At 43.2% G+C, this 20,250-nt stretch overlaps 1 long non-coding RNA gene across 1 annotated transcript; it reads left to right on the forward strand.

Moving 5' to 3' along the window:
• The first annotated feature begins 7,954 nt into the window (after window positions 1-7,954).
• LOC122459138 lies at window positions 7,955-19,858 on the forward strand. Its single transcript, XR_006279619.1, has 3 exons — window positions 7,955-8,106; window positions 15,560-15,565; window positions 19,848-19,858. It is a non-coding gene; the product is annotated as an uncharacterized LOC122459138 (long non-coding RNA).
• Window positions 19,859-20,250: the final 392 nt, after the last annotated feature.

The raw sequence follows: 20,250 nt of genomic DNA on the forward strand, positions 1-20,250 counted from the left end.
CCAGAAAAGCAGGGATGCACTGCATCATGGGAGTCTCTGCTCCAGATGTTAATGAACCTATGCCTGCACACACCCAGCTCAGCAATTATCAGACCAATTCTAGTAATAAATCCTTGATTGATATCCAAAATACTGAAGCAGCCTAGCTGCATTGTGAGTTCCCTGGAAGAAAACACCACCCAGAGCCAAGAGTGATCAGCTGCTATTGTCTAGCCTAAAGAAAATCCTTGAGTCATCAGTTTACCTATAAACAAATCTAGTGTTCTCCCTTGAACCATTGTATTTTCTCTTCAAAAATCTCTACTCACCCTCCAGTCAGTGTTCTGATGCTTAGATCCAAACTATGCATAAGTTTCACTGGGACTCCATCTTCTTCTGATTGATCATGCTGGGGGCTCTGCCAGTCTCCTGCCCTCAGGACCCTGAGCTACCACCATCACCTGGGAACCCTGACCAGTTCAAGCCTCCTGGAGTGGATGAGATCCCCCTAGAATCATAGAATCATAGAATCATAGAATATCAGGGTTGGAAGGGACCCCAGAAGGTCATCTAGTCCAACCCCCTGCTCAAAGCAGGACCAAGTCCCAGTTAAATCATCCCAGCTAGGGCTTTGTCAAGCCTGACCTTAAAAACCTCTAAGGAAGGAGATTCTACCACCTCCCTAGGTAACGCATTCCAGTGTTTCACCACCCTCTTAGTGAAAAAGTTTTTCCTAATATCCAATCTAAACCTCCCCCATTGCAACTTGAGACCATTACTCCTCGTTCTGTCATCTGCTACCATTGAGAACAGTCTAGAGCCATCCTCTTTGAAACCCCCTTTCAGGTAGTTGAAAGCAGCTATCAAATCCCCCCTCATTCTTCTCTTCTGCAGACTAAACAATCCCAGCTCCCTCAGCCTCTCCTCATAAGTCATGTGCTCTAGACCCCTAATCATTTTCGTTGCCCTTCGTTGTACTCTTTCCAATTTATCCACATCCTTCCTGTAGTGTGGGGCCCAAAACTGGACACAGTACTCCAGATGAGGCCTCACCAGTGTCGAATAGAGGGGAACGATCACGTCCCTCGATCTGCTCGCTATGCCCCTACTTATACAACCCAAAATGCCATTGGCCTTCTTGGCAACAAGGGCACACTGCTGACTCATATCCAGCTTCTCGTCCACTGTCACCCCTAGGTCCTTTTCCGCAGAACTGCTGCCGAGCCATTCGGTCCCTAGTCTGTAGCGGTGCATTGGATTCTTCCATCCTAAGTGCAGGACCCTGCATTTATCCTTATTGAACCTCATTAGATTTCTTTTGGCCCAATCCTCCAATTTGTCTAGGTCCTTCTGTATCCTATCCCTCCCCTCCAGCGTATCTACCACTCCTCCCAGTTTAGTATCATCCGCAAATTTGCTGAGAGTGCAATCCACACCATCCTCCAGATCATTTATGAAGATATTGAACAAAACGGGCCCCAGGACCGACCCCTGGGGCACTCCACTTGACACCGGCTGCCAACTAGACATGGAGCCATTGATCACTACCCGTTGAGCCCGACAATCTAGCCAGCTTTCTACCCACCTTATAGTGCATTCATCCAGCCCATACTTCCTTAACTTGCTGACAAGAATGCTGTGGGAGACCGTATCAAAAGCTTTGCTAAAGTCAAGAAACAATACATCCACTGCTTTCCCTTCATCCACAGAACCAGTAATCTCATCATAAAAGGCGATTAGATTAGTCAGGCATGACCTTCCCTTGGTGAATCCATGCTGACTGTTCCTGATCACTTTCCTCTCCTCTAAGTGCTTCAGGATTGATTCTTTGAGGACCTGCTCCATGATTTTTCCAGGGACTGAGGTGAGGCTGACCGGCCTGTAGTTCCCAGGATCCTCCTTCTTCCCTTTTTTAAAGATGGGCACTACATTAGCCTTTTTCCAGTCATCCGGGACTTCCCCCGTTCGCCACGAGTTTTCAAAGATAATGGCCAAGGGCTCTGCAATCACAGCCGCCAATTCCTTCAGCACTCTCGGATGCAATTCGTCCGGCCCCATGGACTTGTGCACGTCCAGCTTTTCTAAATAGTCCCTAACCACCTCTATCTCTACAGAGGGCTGGCCATCTCTTCCCCATTTTGTGTTGCCCAGCACAGCAGTCTGGGAGCTGACCTTGTTAGTGAAAACAGAGGCAAAAAAAGCATTGAGTACATTAGCTTTTTCCACATCCTCTGTCACTAGCTTGCCTCCCTCATTCAGTAAGGGGCCCACACTTTCCTTGGCTTTCTTCTTGTTGCCAACATACCTGAAGAAACCCTTCTTGTTACTCTTGACATCTCTTGCTAGCTGCAGCTCCAGGTGCGATTTGGCCCTCCTGATATCTTTCCTACATGCCCGAGCAATATTTTTATACTCTTCCCTGGTCATATGTCCAAGCTTCCACTTCTTGTAAGCTTCTTTTTTATGTTTAAGATCCGCTAGGATTTCACCATTAAGCCAAGCTGGTCGCCTGCCATATTTACTATTCTTTCGACTCATCGGGATGGTTTGTCCCTGTAACCTCAACAGGGATTCCTTGAAATACAGCCAGCTCTCCTGGACTCCCTTCCCTTTCATGTTAGTCCCCCAGGGGATCCTGGCCATCTGTTCCCTGAGGGAGTCAAAGTCTGCTTTCCTGAAGTCCAGGGTCCGTATCCTGCTGCTTACCTTTCTTCCCTGCGTCAGGATCCTGAACTCAACCAACTCATGGTCACTGCCTCCCAGATTCCCATCCACTTTTGCTTCCCCCACTAATTCTACCCGGTTTGTGAGCAGCAGGTCAAGAAAAGCGCTCCCCCTAGTTGGCTCCCCTAGCACTTGCACCAGGAAATTGTCCCCTACGCTTTCCAAAAACTTCCTGGATTGTCTATGCACCGCTGTATTGCTCTCCCAGCAGATATCAGGAAAATTAAAGTCACCCATGAGAATCAGGGCATGCGATCTAGTAGCTTCCGTGAGTTGCCGGAAGAAAGCCTCATCCACCTCATCTCCCTGGTCCGGTGGTCTATAGCAGACTCCCACCATGACATCACTCTTGTTGCACACACTTCTAAACTTAATCCAGAGACACTCAGGTTTTTCCACAGTTTCGTACCGGAGCTCTGAGCAGTCATACTGCTCCCTTACATACAGTGCTACTCCCCCACCTTTTCTGCCCTGCCTGTCCTTCCTGAACAGTTTATAACCATCCATGACTGTACTCCAGTCATGTGAGTTATCCCACCAAGTCTCTGTTATTCCAATCACGTCATAATTCCTTGACATCACCAGGACCTCCAGTTCTCCCTGCTTGTTTCCAAGGCTTTGTGCATTTGTATATAAGCACTTGAGATAACCTGTTGATCGCCCCTCATTCCCAGTATGAGGCAGGAGCCCTCCCCTCACAGACCTTCCTGCCTGTGCTTCCTCCCGGTATCCCGCTTTCCCACTTACCTCAGGGCTTTGGTCTCCTTCCCCCGGTGAACCTAGTTTAAAGCCCTCCTCACTAGGTTAGCCAGCCTGCTGGCAAAGATGTTCTTCCCTCTCTTCGTAAGATGGAGCCCGTCTCTGCCCAGCACTCCTCCTTCATGGAACACCATCCCATGGTCAAAGAATCCAAAGCCTTCTCTCCGACACCACCTGCGTAGCCATTCGTTGACCTCCACGATTCGACGGTCCCTACCCAGGCCTTTTCCTTCCACGGGGAGGATGGACGAGAACACCACTTGCGCCTCCAACTCCTTTATCCTTCTTCCCAGAGCCACGTAGTCCGCAGTGATCCGCTCAAGGTCATTCTTGGCAGTATCATTGGTGCCCACGTGGAGAAGCAGGAAGGGGTAGCGATCCGAGGGCTTGATGAGTCTCGGCAGTCTCTCCGTCACATCACGAATCTTAGCCCCTGGCAAGCAGCAGACTTCTCGGTTTTCCCGGTCAGGGCGGCAGATAGATGACTCAGTCCCCCGGAGGAGAGAGTCCCCGACCACCACCACCCGCCTTCTCCTCTTGGGAGTGGTGGTCGTGGAACCCCCAACCTCAGGACATCGCATCTCATGCCTCCCAACCAGCGGAGTCTCCTTCCGCTTTCTCCCCCCAGACATATCATCTGGTCCACTCTCCGCATTGGTACCTGTGGAGAGAACATGAAAGTGGTTAGTTACCTGTGTCTGTGTTACTGGAACCCGGACATTCCGCTTACCTCTTCTGGAGGTCACATGTTGCCAAGCTTCTTCACTGGCCTCTTGGCTCCTCTGTGCAACCTGCTCTACATCTTTAGAGCTTTGTGCCCCTAGAAGGCTATCCTGAGTTTGGTCCAGAAAATCCTCAGTCTCTCGTATACAACGCAGGGTCGTTACCTGTTGCTCCAGACCTTCAATCTTCTCTTCCAATATGGAGACCAGCTTGCACTTTGTACAGACAAAGTCGCTTCTGTCCTGTGGAAGAAAGACAAACATGGCACATCCAGTGCAGGTCACAACAGCTGAATTCCCCCCTTCCATATCACCTACCTACTACGGAGCTTCCTCAGAGACGTTGGCAAGATGTAAGCCTCACTGGGCTCACTCCAGGCGAACTCCCAGGCAAACTCCTGCTGTGAGCTGCTCTGCTGTCCCCGCTGCTCAGCTGGTTCGCGAGGCTCCGGCTATTTTTAAACAGCCAGGCTTCCCTGACGCAAACACACAGACACCCTAATGCCCGCCCCCTGCAGGCTAGCAGCCAATCAGACACTCACTCAGGCTCCCTCCCAGCAAACACACGCTCGGATACTTCCTTCTTCTCTCTCTCTCTCTGTTTTCCTTTCTACCTCCGGTATTAACTTTTAATAATGTATATTATGTTGGTTTAGCCCTCCTTGTGTAATTATCACTATTATTCAATAAATAACTTTTATCGTTAAGCTGGTTGCTTCTCTCTCTCTCTCTCTGTGAACTCTATATTTTTGTGTTTTAGCTTCCCCCATTTACTCTGCAGCAATGCTTCTTTTACCTAAGCTAAAGATCCCTGTAGTGCCCCAAAATACTGTGGGGTTTGCTTATCAAGTGGGTTACTATCAAGTGTAATGTGAAAGTGGGATAGGGACATGTTAAACTTGTGGCACATAAGGGGTGGGCAGCTGAAAGTGCTGCTCAGCCTAGCCCATTGAGTACAGTGACAGATAAGGGGATCAGCTTGAGAGTGCTGATTGACCCGGTCCACTCAGACTTGCTCTGTTAGTCTGTGTGTGTGTTCATCTAGTTCTAGGGCTGGAGGAACCCAGTCTTGGGGAACATAGGTACTGCAGGATAGCTCCATTGGGAGGGAAATTTCAGAAGGAAGGAGTAGAGCTCCGTATGAACACACAAGTGACATAAGCAGTACATTAATGGAATTAAAGAATCCCCCCACCCCAGAAGAGTAACCCTAATAAATGAGCATACCCCAAAGTAACGGGCACATCTGGTAACACCTCCCACCTTGCAGAGTCCTAGAGCCTGGGCTCCAGCCTCAGACCAGGTACCTACACAGCAATGAAACAAACCCACGAGCCCAAGTTGGCTGGCATGGGCCAGCTCCAAGTTTTTCTTTGCTGTGTAGACATACCCCACCCCAGAGCAGAGCTCTGGAGCAGCTCAGCTCCTCTGGAACTCAGCTTCAGCACTGGGTTGCTTAGCATCTCAACAGAGCAGAAATTGTGTGAGATAACTGAACCCTCCAATTTTACAAAAATTTAGGATGTGCTCCAAGATACTTATCAAATCAGGGTTTCTCTCTCTCTTTCCCTCCTTTCCTTCTCTCTCCCTCTGAGATTTGTCGAAAGAGGTTCACATTATGTCTAACAATAAAAATGGCTATTCATGGGTTATTTGATAAGGAATTTGGACTTTGTCATAGTAATGTAAATTCTAAAAGCTCACAATAAATATTAGCCCAGCTGGATTGATGCAGGAATTAGGAGTGATGGGGACACTATTGATCTTAGAGAGATTATTCAGAACTTTGACTTCAATGCAGCATAGCACTTGAGTATTTGCTTAGTTTTAAGCACATGCTTAAATCCCATTTACTTCAGGTGGGCAGACGGTGTACAATTGTCTTACTGAGAAAGATATTATTGATAGCAGGATTTATACTACAGATCAAATGGATGGTTTGAAAAAGTCACCTGGGAACTCTAAAAGGATATTCTAATGCTTTTGAGTTGGGCAGCTCTTTCATTTTCCCTCCCCAAAATACAGTATTTCCTATCAAAATACGATGGTAGGGAGGAAAAAAGTAAAACAAAACAAAATCTCTAGAGACCTGGTATCCTTTTATTTTACATTTTAATACAATGTACTTGCTTAAGACTACTGTATCTTACCACAATATACAAAAGTTACTGTAAGTGCCATTGAATAATAGTAATTTCCTCAGTAGATCATGAGAGAAATACTATAGCCTAATTCTTCATTGCCTTGCACCAGATGTTGCTCTTTGTATCTGCACAAAATGACTGTAAATTCTACCATATTGGAATGGTAACACTTTCCATTAACTCAAAGCAGCAATGAAGGACTATATCTAGTGCAGAGCAGTGGAGAATCAGACCTTTGGGCTGGAGAATTAAAGAAATTCCCAGGGGCAATTCCCTTGGGGACAAATTTGGCCCCTGGGTAAGTGCATACTGTGATGGTTTTGGTCACAGAGACACCCCTTGGTACTGTCACCTGATGTGCTGAAGTTACCTCTGAGTCCATTTTCCCTGCCACCTTGGGACTCCAGAACCCTGCTTTGTTGAGCCACACACACTAGCCTGCTGCAACACAGACCCAGATCTGGTCCACGCCCCGAAAGCTGCAGACTTTAACCAAAAACTTCTCAGCAGGTCACCTATCTCCAGCACCCAGACACCCAGCTCCCAATGGGATCCAAACCCCAAATAAATCCATTTTACTCTGTATAAAGTTAATACAGGGTAAACTCATAAATTGTTCGCCCTCTATGTCACTGATAGAGAGATATGCACAGCTGTTTGCTTCCCCAGGTATTAATCATTCAATAATAAACAAAAGTAATTTTATTAAGAATAAACAGTAGGATTTAAGTGATTTCAACTAATAATAGACAGAACAAAGTAAGTCACCAAGCAAAATAAAGCAAAAACACGCAAGTCTAAGCCTAATACATTAATAAACTATTTACAGGCAAAATATCACCCTCAGAGATGTTCCAATAAGCTTCTGTCACAGACTAGATTCCTTCCTAGTCAGGGCCCAATCCTTTCCCCTGGTACAGTCCTTGTTAGCAGACATCTTAGGTGGAAACTAGGGGTTTTCTCAGACTGGCATCCTCTTTTGTTCTGTTCCACCTCCTTGTATAGGTTTGGCACCAGGCGGGAATCTTTTGTTTCTCTGGGTCCCTACCCCTCCTTCTAAAAGGAAAAGCACCAGGTTTAAGATGGATTCCAGTATCAGGTGATATGGTCACATGTCCTGTGAAACCCCAGGCTCCATTCTTCCAGGGCTGTCCCGTAAGCACCCAGGAAGGTTTGACCATTTACAACCAATTGTCCTAGCCAATGGTGGCCATCAAGCTTCCAAACCACCATTAATGGCCCACACATTGCATAATTACAATAGGACCTCTGAGTTATACTTCATATTCCTAGTTTCAGATATAAGAATGATACATTCATACAAATAGGATGAAAACACTCAGTAGATTATAAGCTTTGTAATGATACCTTACAAGAGACCTTTTGCATAAAGAAGTTTCCAGTTACATTATATTCACACTCATAAGCATATTTCCATAAAATATTATGGAGTGAAAGATCATACATACTAGTCCCATTGACTTCACTGGAAATTAATATATGTTTCTCAGCTTCCTAAGGGTAGCTTCTGCCTCAGAGTTCAGGATCCCTCAAGATTGAAAGGTTTCAGAGTGGTAGCCGTGTTAGTCTGTATCAGCAAAAACAATGAGGAGTCCTTGTGGCACCTTAGAGACTAACAAATTTATTTGGGCATAAGCTTTCATGGACTAGAACCCACTTCATAAATTGCATGGAGTGGAAATTATGGGAGAAGGTATAAATACATGAAAAGAAGTGAGTTGCCTTACCAAGTTCGAGGTCAGTCTAAAGAGACAGTTGTACACCTAGGGAGGAAAAATAATTTTTGAAGTGGTAATGAGAATGGCCCATTTCAGACAGTTGACAAGAAAGTGTGTGTAACAGTAGGGGGAAATTAGTACTGGGGAAATTAGACTTAGGTGTTGTAATGATCCAACCACTCCCAGTCTTTATCAGGCCTAATGTGATGGTGTCCAGTTTGCAAATTAATCCAGTTCTGCAATTTCACGTTGGAGTCCTTTTCTGAAGTTTTTCTGTTGAAGAATTGCCAATTTTAGGTCTGTTATTGAGTGACCAGGGAGACTGATGTTTTCTCCTACTGGTTTTTGTATGTTACCGTTCCTGATGTCCGATTTGTGTCCATTTATTCTTTTGTGTAGATACTGTCCGGTTTGGCCAAAGTACATGGTAGAGGGTCATTGCTGGCACATGATGGCATATATCACATTGGTAGATATGCAGGTGAATGAGTCTCTGATGGTGTGGCTGATGTGGTTAGGTTAGGTCCTATGATGGTGTGGACAGAGTTGGCACCAGGGTTTGTTGCAGGGTTTGGTTCCTGAGTTGGTGTTTTTGTTGTGTGGTGTGTAGTTGCTGGTGAGTATTTGCTTCAGGTTTGGGGGATGTCTGTAAGCGAGGACTGGCCTGTTCCCCATGGTCTGTGAGAGTGAGGGATTGTCCTTCAGGATAGGTTGTAGATCCTTGATGATGAGCTGGAGAGGTTTTAGTTGGGGCTGTAGGTGACAGTAAGTGACATTCTGTTACTTTCTTTATTGGGCTTGTCCTGTAGTAGGTGACTTCTGGGTACTCTTCTGGCTCTTTCAATCTGTTTGTTAACTTCACCAGGTGAGTATTGTACTTTTAAGAACACTTGATAGAAATCATGTAGGTGTTTGTCTCTGTCTGAGGGATCAGAGCAAATGCAGTAGTATCTTAGAGCTTGCCTGTAGACAATGGAACATGTGATGTGGTCTGGATGAAAGCTGGAGGCAGGTAGGTAAGTATAGAGGTCAGTAGGTTTCCAGTATAGGGTGGTGTTTATGTGACCATTGGTTATTAGCACTGTAGTGTCTAGCAAGTGGACCTCTTGTGTGGACTGGTCCAGGGTACTTCCCAGGGGTCAAGAGGATGAAGATGTCATCAATGTAGCACAAGTAGAGTAGGGGCATAAGGGGATGAGAGCTGAGGAAGTGTTGTTCTAAGTCAGCCATAAAAATGTTGGCATACTGTGAGGCCATGTGGGTACACATAGCAGTGCCGCTGACTTGAAGGTATAAATTGTCTCCAAATCTGAAATAGTTGTTGGTGAGGACAAAGTCACAAAGTTCAGCCACCAGGTTTGCCATGATTGTATCGGGGATGCTATTCCTGATGGCTTGCAGTCCATCTTTGTGTGGAATGTTGGTGTAGAGGGCTTCTACGACTATAGTGGCTAGGATGGTGTTTTCTGGAAGATCACCAAAGGATTGTAGTTTCCTCAGGAAGTCAGTGGTGTCTCAAAGATATCTGGGAGTGCGGGTAGTGTAGGGCCTGAGGAGAGAGTCTACATAGCCAGATAATCCTGCTGTCAGGGTGCCAATGCCTGAGATGATGGGGTGTCCAGGATTCCCAGGTTTATGGATTTTGGGTAGCAGATAGAATGCACCTGGTTGGGGCTCTAAGGGTGTGTCAGTGTAGATTTGTTCCTGTGCTTCTTTAGGGAGTTTCTTGAGCAGACGGTGTAGTTTCTTTCAAGATTTCTTTCAAGATTGAAAGCATCTCTATTTGCCATTGCCAACAAGTCATAGCTGTATAGTGCAAGCAGGGCAAACATACAGTTGTGAAGGGCTGGAGGAGGATACTTATGCTCGGTGACAATCCTGAAGTGCATTTGTGTGTGCTTTGCTTAGGGGTTCTATTTGTTTGTTTGTTTGTTTGTTTGTTTGTTTTTATTTCAGTAGTGTTACAATTTAGCTACCTAAAGATCTCTCATTAAAAGAAAAAAATTAAGGAACACTTAATCAGTTTATTTTATTTGAATTTCTTCTACATAGTGCATCTTTTCATTGCTCTGAAGGTATACACAAATTAAGTGTAAATATACATATACATTAAAACAATAACTGATCTTACAAATTAACCCATAACAAATTACAACTTTTTTCACCCCAACAACCGATCATATCATGTGAATGGCTAGCACCATTCTGAGAATTAACCTTGGCCAAAGAATGGCTTTTCTTGGGAGAGTCTAGCAGTATCCTAACAAGTGTTAAACTGGAGAAGGTTATCTACAGTCAATTGAATTACTGCAGATTTTCACTGAGAGCAGAACTTGGCACTTTCCCCTTTTTGCTGGAAAACATAAAATGACAAATAACAGTTTTGAAAAATGATTAATGCTACAAGATTTTGTGTGGTAGGCTCTTTTACTTTCAGTGAATTTTAATTAGGTTTATTCTGGAGGTATGAGAGGATTGAAGGAGAATATAAAAGAGAAAGGGGAATATGGATCTGAGTGATTGGTTTCATATTGGGAACAAGATCCTTTAAAGTCTCTGTGTAATTTGCAAGTTGAGATCAAACATTTTGTTTTAGATGAGGAGTACACTACATTGGGGGAAAAGAGCTCTGATAGCACAGAAAGAAAAGAATATTGTGTGTGTAAAAGCAAAGTGATTTTCCACAGGGATGCTACATAAGCCGCATGATTAACTGGTTTGCCACCACTTCTTAAAGATGTGATGCTTTATGGATGGACAGTTCTGATTTTAGTTTGGCTGAAGAAGTCATCTTGCATATTTCACATTTTTCATATCTACATATGTCATTTGATTAACATATATTTACAGAGATCCAGATGTATTATTTTTCCAAATTGTAAACTTATCTTCATGTCTGAAAGTCAAGTTAGGTTCATTTGGGCTCATGCATCACCAATTATAGACTCTGGCAGTGAACTCAGTTCCAGTTACAGTATAGAATCCTAGACCACGGTTACTCTACTAGAGCCATACAGGCTTTGCAGTACATGCAGGAATAAAAGGTGATTTTAAAATGTACTTTAATCACTAAACTAACAGATATGACTCTTGGAGTGCTCACAGGGGTTATCTGTTGAGTAACAATGTGCCATATTTACATATTTTTTCAGAGTGGAATTGCACTTTAAACAGAGATTATTTCTGGATCCCAACATAGTCTTCTGTATTAACTAAAATAATCCTGAGATAAAAAATTACACCTATGTTTAAACATAGAACCTTCTCTGGTAGATAAAAGTAGACATCATAAAAATGTGTTTGTATTTTTAAGATTAGTATTCTGAAATCAACAAAAATGAAGGTTTTTTTTAAGTTTACTAAGAACCATTCTAGAAGACAGAAACTCATGTTAGATTTAAATTGGGATGTGCTCAAGCTGCAAAACTAGAATCTAGAGCAATATTTCAAATCCCCCCAAATGTGAGGGTGTTTCGACTAAGAGAGTTGGTAGAGGATCATTTCTAGTGGGAATGGGGAAAATAGTGATCTCGTAATAAAACTAAGGCATTGGATGCTGAGCATCTATAACATAATATATATTTTATAAAAGTGCTCACCCTGTGAAAGATTGGTCTCAGAGTAGCAGCCGTGTTAGTCTGTATTCGCAAAAAGAAAAGGAGTACTTGTGGCACCTTAGAGACTAACAAATTTATTAGAGCATAAGCTTTCGTGAGCTACAGCTCACTTCATCGGATGCATTTGGTGGAAAATACACAGGGGAGATTTATATACACACACAGAGAACATGAAACAATGGGTTTTATCATACACACTGTAAAGAGAGTGATCACTTAAGATGAGCCATCACCAGCAGCAGGGGGGGGGAGGGAGGAGGAAAACCTTTCATGGTGACAAGCAAGGTAGGCTATTTCCATCAGTTAACAAGAACATCTGAGGAACAGCGGGGGTGAGGTGGGGGGGAGAAATAACATGGGGAAATAGTTTTACTTTGTGTAATGACTCATCCATTCCCAGTCTCTATTCAAGCCTAAGTTAATTGTATCCAGTTTGCAAATGAATTCCAATTCAGCAGTCTCTCGTTGGAGTCTGTTTTTGAAGTTTTTTTGTTGAAGGATAGCCACTCTCAGGTCTGTAATCGAGTGACCGGAGAGATTGAAGTGTTCTCCAACTGGTTTTTGAATGTTATAATGCTTGACGTCTGATTTGTATCCATTTATTCTTTTACGTAGAGACTGTCCAGTTTGGCCAATGTACATGGCAGAGGGGCATTGCTGGCACATGATGGCATATATCACATTGGTAGATGCGCAGGTGAACGAGCCTCTGATAGTGTGGCTGATGTGATTAGGCCCTATGATGGTGTCCCCTGAATAGATATGTGGATAGAGTTGGCAATGGGCTTTGTTGCAAGGATAGGTTCCTGGGTTAGTGGTTCTGTTGTGTGGTGTGTGGTTGCTGGTGAGTATTTGCTTCAGGTTGGGGGGCTGTCTGTAAGCAAGGACTGGCCTGTCTCCCTAGATCTGTGAGAGTGATGAGTCGTCCTTCAGGATAGGTTGTAGATCCTTGATGATGTGTTGGAGAGGTTTTAGTTGGGGGCTGAAGGTGATGGCTAGTGGCGTTCTGTTATTTTCTTTGTTGGGCCTGTCCTGTAGTAGGTAACTTCTGGGTACTCTTCTGGCTCTGTCAGTCTGCTTCTTCACTTCAGCAGGTGGGTATTGTAGTTGTAAGAATGCATGATAGAGACCTTGTAGGTGTTTGTCTCTGTCTGAGGGGTTGGAGCAAATGCGGTTATATCGTAGAGCTTGGCTGTAGACAATGGATCGTGTGGTATGATCTGGATGAAAGCTAGAGGCATGTAGGTAGGAATAGTGGTCAGTAGGTTTCCGATATAGGCTGGTGTTTATGTGACCATTGCTTATTAGCACCGTAGTGTCCAGGAAGTGGATCTCTTGTGTGGACTGGTCCAGGCTGAGGTTGATGGTGGGGTGGAAATTGTTAAAATCATGGTGGAATTCCTCAAGGGCTTCTTTTCCATGGGTCCAGATGATGAAGATGTCATCAATGTAGCGCAAGTAGAGTAGGAGCATTAGGGGACGAGAGCTGAGGAAGCGTTGTTCTAAGTCAGGCATAAAAATGTTGGCATACTGTGAGGCCATGTGGGTACCCATCGCAGTGCTGCTGATTTGAAGGTATACATTGTCCCCAAATGTGAAATAGTTATGGGTGAGGACAAAGTCACGAAGTTCAGCCACCAGGTTAACCATGACATTATCAGGGATACTGTTCCTGACGGCTTGTAGTCCATCTTTGTGTGGAATGTTGTTGTAGAGGGCTTCTACATCCATAGTGGCTAGGATGATGTTTTTAGGAAGATCGCCAATGGATTGTAGTTTCCTCAGGAAATCAGTGGTGTCTCGAAGATAGCTGGGAGTGCTGGTAACGTAGGGCCTGAGGAGGGAGTCTACATAGCCAGACATTCCTGCTGTCAGGGTGCCAATGCCTGAGATGAAGGGGCGTCCAGGATTTCCAGGTTTATGGATCTTGGGTAGCAGATAGAATATCCCAGGTCGGGGTTTTAGGGGTGTGTCTGTGAGGATTTGTTCTTGTGCTTTTTCAGGGAGTTTCTTGAGCAAATGCTGTAGTTTCTTTTGGTAACTCTCAGTGGGATCAGAGGGTAATGGCTTGTAGAAAGTGGTGTTGGAGAGCTGCCTAGTGCTCTAAGGTGCCACAAGTACTCCTTTTCTTCCTGTGAAAGATTCTTTCCAAATATATAATAAACATAGACCTTGCCCCCAAAAGCTTAAAATCTGAGAATAGAAATGCAGGATGAGGAAAATGAATAACATATATAATCAACATTTATATTTACAACATTTACATTTATAGATAGCAATTATTATATATTCCTCCACCTAATCAACTGGCTAATTTTCATGTAAATGTCCTGGTAGAAGTGGGTCTCAAGGAGAGATCTGAAGGATGAAAGGCTGATGGCCTTGCAGATGGGTTCAGATACCAAGTAGATCAAGAAGGGTGTGCCATGTGTAAGAGGCTGCATGGAAGAAAGTGAAAAGATGGGAGAACTGGAGGTCTAGGCTACTGTCAGTGATGCAAAGGAGGGGGTAAAGCATAAGTAGGGAGTTTCAGAGCTATAAAAGAGCTTGAGAAAGAGGACAAAAAGCTTGAACTTGATGCAATGGAAAAGAGAGTCCCAGGGGAGGAATTCAAAGATGGTGGTGACAGAACATCAGACAAGGGAGGGGATCTCAGCAGCTGTGTTTTGTATAGACTGAAGAGGGCAATATGGGCATGAAGGGACAAGATCAGAGGAGACAGTGGTACTCACAATGAGAAATGCTGAAGTTCTTGACAAATGTTTTACCTTATAAATGTTATAGGGAGAAAGAGTCTTGATAGGTACATGGCCAGGAAATGTGTGAGAAGGAAGGAAGGAAGGAAGGAAGGAAGGAAGGAAGGAAGGAAGGAATGTGTGGGAGGACTATGGTGCCAGTTAACAAACCTCATGATGTGTTGTGGTGAAGTCACACAAGGGCTGGGGAAGAGTATGTTGATGACAGTATTGGTAGAATAATCAGATGTTTAGTTTTGATCATGTTAAGTTCAAGTTGATGGTGAGATATTCAGGAAGAGATGTCAGAGACACTGGCTAGGATGTGGGGTTGACTGGAGAAGGATGGGTCAAGTATGGAGAGGTAGCACTGTGAGTTATTAGTGTAAAGATGGTATCTGAAGGTGGATGAACAGATACAATTACCCAAGAAAGGCATGTAAAGAGAGAAGAAGAGGTCAAGGACTGAGTCCTTTGGGACTTCACCATAGGGCAAGAAGAGGATGATGATCCACTAAAAGAAACACTGAAGAAATGGTCAAGGAAAAAGGAGGAGAACCAGGAGAGAAAAGTGTCATGAAAGCCAAGGGAGGACAAGTTTCAGTGGAGAAGATGAGTGACAGTGTCAAAAACAGCACAGAGGCCAGGAGCATGAGGATGGAACAGAGGCCCTGAGATTTGGTCATGAAGAAGAAGTTGGTGAGAGTAGGTTCAATGGTTTGCAGAGGTTTGAAGCCAGAGTGGAGATCTGAGCACTGTTACTGCAGACATCCTTTGCCATTTTAGTGAAGTTTTTTAATCATTCTCTACCAGTTTCCCCATCTTTGAAATGCTGATAATGATATTTACCATTCCTCACTGAAATCTTGTAAGGCTTAATTTATTGGGATTTGTAGCACTCCTGAATTGGGAGTTTTGCCTGATTAACAATGGTGGGGATGTCAGCATTTGATCCAACAAACCATATGTAACATCAACTTTTAGGCAGAATGCCTCATTGATTTCAGTGGGAAGATCTGCTTAGAAAAGGTGGTATAATGGTTCATGGTACAATGTACAATGAATGATGAATCATCTAAGGTCAACTTGAGTAAAGTTATATATACATCAGTTTTTAAAAGAATGAGCAAAATCTAGTAGCAATTTGTGAATTATTAGTTGTTAAACTTTTACAAGTTTCTATTTTACAAAACGTTTGCATTTTTTTTTGTCAGTGGATAAGTCAAAAACAGTTTGCTTTTACAACTTCAGACTTGTCATACATTTAGCCCTCTGTGACAGGCTTTTAAGGCACATTGTTTAGAGATAAGAAAATTACAGTATCAGTGTTATAAAATTGAAAGTACTTTATTATTCTGGCTCTGCTCAAGAGAGGTAACATTTATACAAAATCCTAGCCTACCAAAAGAACCTACCAGAACATAACATAGGGATACTATTGGACAAAACAAATAATATTACATATACTTGAAAGAAATGTTAGAAACAATTGCTTTATGTCAGAAATAAAATTTGTTTAAACAGTCATAAATATTCATCAGATGTACACAGTAGACCAAGAAAGTATCATGTACACAGTAGGTCACAAAAGTATCATGGTACAATCTCCAGTAGAACTTTGATTTTATGAACAGCAGTCTTACAATTGACTCATTATTGGAATCATTTTTTCTGACGGAAAAAAGAAAATCACATAAGGAAAGTGATGTCCATGAAGAACAAGTTGTCATCCCTTCACATTCCTATGCCTTCAAAGCACTGGAAATCATTCTGTAGTGGTTTGAATGAGAAGAAGAAAGTGACGCAGTGTATCATACTGCAACTTATGCACTAGACCTATTGTAATTTTGAGATGTTCAATTTTATGAACTTTTTGATTTTATGAACAGACCACAAATCAGCCTTTGATTTTTAAGACCCAGAAAACCCAATCAGATTCTTAAAAAACAGAACTTTATTAGAAGAACAAAAAAAAAGGATAAGAGAACAACTCTGTAAGATCAGAATGGAAGATAATCTTACAGGCAGTCAGATTCAAAATATAGAGAATCCCTCTAGGCAAAACCTTAAGTTACAAAAAGACACAAAACAGGAATACACATTTCCTCGAGCACAGTGAATTTCACAAGCCAAAACAAAGAAAATCTAACGCATTTTCTAGCTACATTACTAACTAACTTTACAGGAGTTGGAGGGCTTGCATCCTTGATCTGTTCCTGGCATAGGTATTACACAGACAGACAAAAGCCTTTTTCCCCACCTCCAGATTTGAAAGTGTCTTGATCCCTCATTGGTCATTTTGGATCAGGTGCCAGCTAGGTTACCTGAGTTTCTTAACCCTTTACAGGTAAAAGGACTTTGCCTCTGGCCAGACGGGATTTTATAGCACTGAATACAGAAAGGTGGTTACCCTTCCTTTATATTTATGACAGCCCCTAATTGCAACTATGTTTCAATGTCTATGCAAATGTAGGGCAAGAGATTGACAGACATCTACAACCATAAGGCTTTTAGGGAAGAAAAGAGTATGATGATGTATTTTCTGCTCAGCTGATTCATCACAATACCTTTAGCAGTTCAGTGGGTTTTTTTAGAAATTCCCTGGTATAATAATGGGCGTCAGCAGTTCTCAGTGCTGGCACAATGATGGCAGAATAGTTCATCCCTTAACTCATAGTGCTCCGGGGTGGCCAACCTGAGCCTAAAAAGGAGCCAGAATTTATCAATGTACATTGCCAAAAAGCCACAGTAATACATCAGCAGACCCCATCAGCTCCCCCACCCCGCTTCCAGTGCCTCCCACATACTGGCAGCCCTGCCAATCAGCAGCTCCCCCTCCCTCCCCACACCTCCTGATCAGCTGTTTTGTGCCATGCAGGAGGCTCTGGGGGGTAGGGGCAGAGCAAGGGCACTGCAGGCTCAGGGGAGGGAGTGGGAAGAAGTGGAGTGGGGGCAGGGCCTATGGCAAGCCAGGGGTTGAGCAGTGAGCACCCACCAGTACATTGGAAAGGTTGTGCCTGTAGCTCCAGCCCCAGAGTCAGTGCCTATACAAGGAGCCACATATTAACTTCTGAAGAGCCACACATGGCTCCGGAGCCACAGGTTGGCCACCCCGACCTAGGATCTTTCAGAGCAGATTTGTTTGTTATATGTGGGTGGTCTTTAGATTTGTATTGTAATTTTTTTTCAGTGTAGGTATCACTATGTGATAGAGTAGAGTGAAAGAGCCTGAAAATGGAAGGGGGAAAAGCCTTCTAATATCTACAATATAAACTGACTTACAATTTAATTAATTGCTAATATCTACAATATAAACTGAGTTACAATTTTTAAATGTTGCTATTTTCTGTGTAATCCAGCTTTCCTTGTTAATTATAATGGAACATGGCATTTAATTTCTCTATGATTCAATGATTCATTTCATCAAAAGAAATGTGGTGTGGATTGGGCGAGACAGACAGAGAAAATGTTGTTAATAATAACAGGGCTGACCATCAATAAAACAAAACCTTGCCAGTCTGCCTTATAAAGAAGTTGACAATCTAAAGGGATATAGAGCATGGAAAAAAATGTGAGATTCATTAATGGATAGTAATCTAGCTACAGCATGACACATGGAGATGTGGTAGCAGAAAAGGAGGTTTGTGAAAACAACAAATAAAGGTAGGAAGAGAAAAATTCCTAGGGGATTCTTTCAGGATTGCAGAACCTCTACATTTTCAAGATGGAGGGAAATGGTACAAAATATTGTAAGATGGCAGATGCAGTATTTGTGTAGATAAAACCGGCCTTTAAAAAGGGTAGAACATGGCTCATGGGGGATTTCTGTTACTCTGATGCTGACAGGCATAAGAATTGAGAAATAACTGGGAAAGGATGCATACTATTCAGGGGAGAACAGGACTGCTTCCTTGTATAGTTTGTTAAGGAAGGATTAGAAGCAATTGTGGACTTAGCCTCAGGAAATAAGTTGTTGAACATTCAGGGCTACATTTTAAAAACATAAAACCTGATATGTATGTCACTATTTTTGCACAGTCCCTTCACAATGTTTTGAAAGGTTTGGGTCATCTAATCACAGCATCCTCATAGATTTGAGATTTTTGCAGTTTGTGAATTTTTTCTTTCCCTGTTAATAAAAATCCCTAGCTGGATACTCGTGGGGTATGGGCACTTCCAGTAGGTGCTATCCACGGAGCCAACAGATTTAGTTGTAATAGAATTTCTCCAATGCAAGAGAATCCTTCAATAGTTTAGAGCAGATAAAAAGACTCCTGTGCCAATACCTTTTCCAGCAAAGAGAATATGACTAGAGGAAAGGAGGCATCCCCAGCTGGAATTTCAGCCTCTTGGGGCCAGTAGCAGGAAGTATAAGTTAGAGCAGCCCACAAGCCTTGCCCATAAGTTAGAGCAGCCCACAAGGACCATTGTGAAAGTGCAAATGAAAGCTTTATTCCATATTTCAGCTGCCTGACTGGCACTCCCTGCTTTTTCACGGTAGCCCTGGGTATGCCCCCTCCACTCTCCACAAACCACGTTAACTCACCAGCATGTGCAAGCTCTGTTCAATGCTCTAGTCTTGTTTAGAATGATTCTGCGTAATATTTCATTGGCTTGTATTACGTCTAGTCTTTAAATCATCTTCAGCTGCTACAGGACTCTGGAGCTAGAGTTATAAGGAAAAGGCCTATTTCAAGACTGTTTCATAGGATAGGATCACTCCAATTCTGGCTGGCAATGAAGGATTAGTGCCATCATCATTCCTCTAGCTTTGGTTACACTGTGTAATCTATAACCTTGAATGAAAGGGGCAAATGAAGGTAGACACAAGTATAAGATTCTGATCAAGTGAACCACAACTTTCATTTATTACTTATTGTAATTTAAAACAACATATAAGATAACTCCAAACTGTTTTGGCAGCAGTGAATGGAGAGGAATCTATGAGCATCCCAAGCAATCCATGGCCTGTCCTCCTTTCATTACCCAGATCCAGAGCATCCAACCAACCAAGTCCTAATCAGTCCACTTAAACCCTAATATCTTATTTTCAGCTTGTCTATACAGGGTGCATCAAAAGAGTTTGCAGAAAATTTAGCCCTGGAGAGGAGGTTGTTATTCCCAAACTAGTCTCCTGGTAAAGAACTGTCAGAACTTCATGTTGCAAAGACAAGGAGGTGCTCAGTATTCAGAGCCCTAAGACCTGGCCCAACACTCTATTATCTCCTGCACAGTGATTTTCTACCCCTTTAAGGCAAGTCATTGGCCCAGCATAGTCCTGTCTTTGGTTCAGCTAAGAAACAAGGCATTCTGGGGTTGCCATTCTCAGAGTGATCATGGAAATTGTAGGAATATATCAAGGAATGCTGGGAAAGGGAGCAAGACTATAAATGAATTCCCTGTCCTCATAAGAGATAACAGCCTTTAGACAGTAGGACCTGGCACTGTGTGTTTAAAGAGCATGTTCCTAGGAGGGGCTTTTGAAGAAGCTGGTTGTGGTGTTTTACCCAGAGAAAGGCATTGACTTGCAATCCCAGCTTCCAGTCTGATGTTTAGGTAGGTCAGATTGGTGGCTGAAAATTTGAGCTTTTCTAGGATAATAGGTCCATAGAATCATAGAATATCAGGTTTGGAAGGGACCTCAGGAGATCATCTAGTCCAACCACCTGCTCAAAGCAGGACCAATCCCCAACTAAATCATCCCAGACAGGGCTTTGTCAAGCCTGACCTTAAAAACCTCAAAGGAAGGAGATTCCACAACCTCCCTAGGTAACATATTCCAGTGCTTCACCACCCTCTGAGTGAAAAAGTTTTTCCTAATATCCAACCTA

Source organism: Dermochelys coriacea, chromosome 3 (genome assembly GCF_009764565.3).
Source record: "Dermochelys coriacea isolate rDerCor1 chromosome 3, rDerCor1.pri.v4, whole genome shotgun sequence".
Taxonomy (NCBI): Eukaryota; Metazoa; Chordata; order Testudines; family Dermochelyidae; genus Dermochelys; species Dermochelys coriacea.